We start from the raw sequence: 728 nt of genomic DNA, 5'->3' as shown, positions 1-728 counted from the left end.
GAGTGCCATAGACATCCAGCGGAACATTCCTTGGTTTCCAAATTTTATTTAAAAATTTAAAAATAAAAAGATCATTTAAATAAATTTGTAGTATATGTGGATATAACCCCCTTTTATATTTACGAAAATATTGTTTTAAAATTCCATGACCCCTTCCACAGTCTTTTGTCCTTGACAATTATAAGGAATCCTAGTAATATGGGTCATGTTAAATTGCTGCCAAAAAGTCTCAAATGTTCGACTGCTATAGCTAAAAGGATTTCTACAGCGCAGCTTGTATGGATCACAGCAGGCCAAGATGGTTCCACGAGGGGAGGTTTATTAAGAGACTGGGAGAGCAGGAGAGAGAGAGAAGAGTAGAGAGGAGTAGAGGCTGGCCATGACCACGTGGAGAGAGGAGGAAGAGAATGGGGAAGGGGAGACAACCTGCAAGTCCGTGGGGATGAGGAGCAAGAGAGAGAGGAGGGGCCAAGCAGCCCCTTTTATAGTGGGCAGGGTTACCTGCCTGTTGCCAGGTAACTCTGGAGGTGGAGTTTAACAGATTGCTAACAATAACCAGTTTCCATTATCTGGTTTGCTTGCTCTTCTTCTTCTCCTTCTCCTTCTCCTTCTCCTTCTCCTTCTCCTTCTCCTTCTCCTTCTCCTTCTCCTTCTCCTTCTCCTCCTCCTCCTCCTCCTCCTCCTCCTCCTCCTCCTCCTCCCCCTCCTCCTCCTCCTCCTCCTTCTTT

The sequence above is a fragment of the Grammomys surdaster genome, unplaced genomic scaffold (genome assembly GCF_004785775.1).
Source record: "Grammomys surdaster isolate TR1022 unplaced genomic scaffold, NIH_TR_1.0 373, whole genome shotgun sequence".
In the NCBI taxonomy this organism is placed as follows: domain Eukaryota; kingdom Metazoa; phylum Chordata; class Mammalia; order Rodentia; family Muridae; genus Grammomys; species Grammomys surdaster.
The sequence above is the reverse complement of the archived record's forward strand: the minus strand, read 5'-3'. Positions refer to the sequence as shown.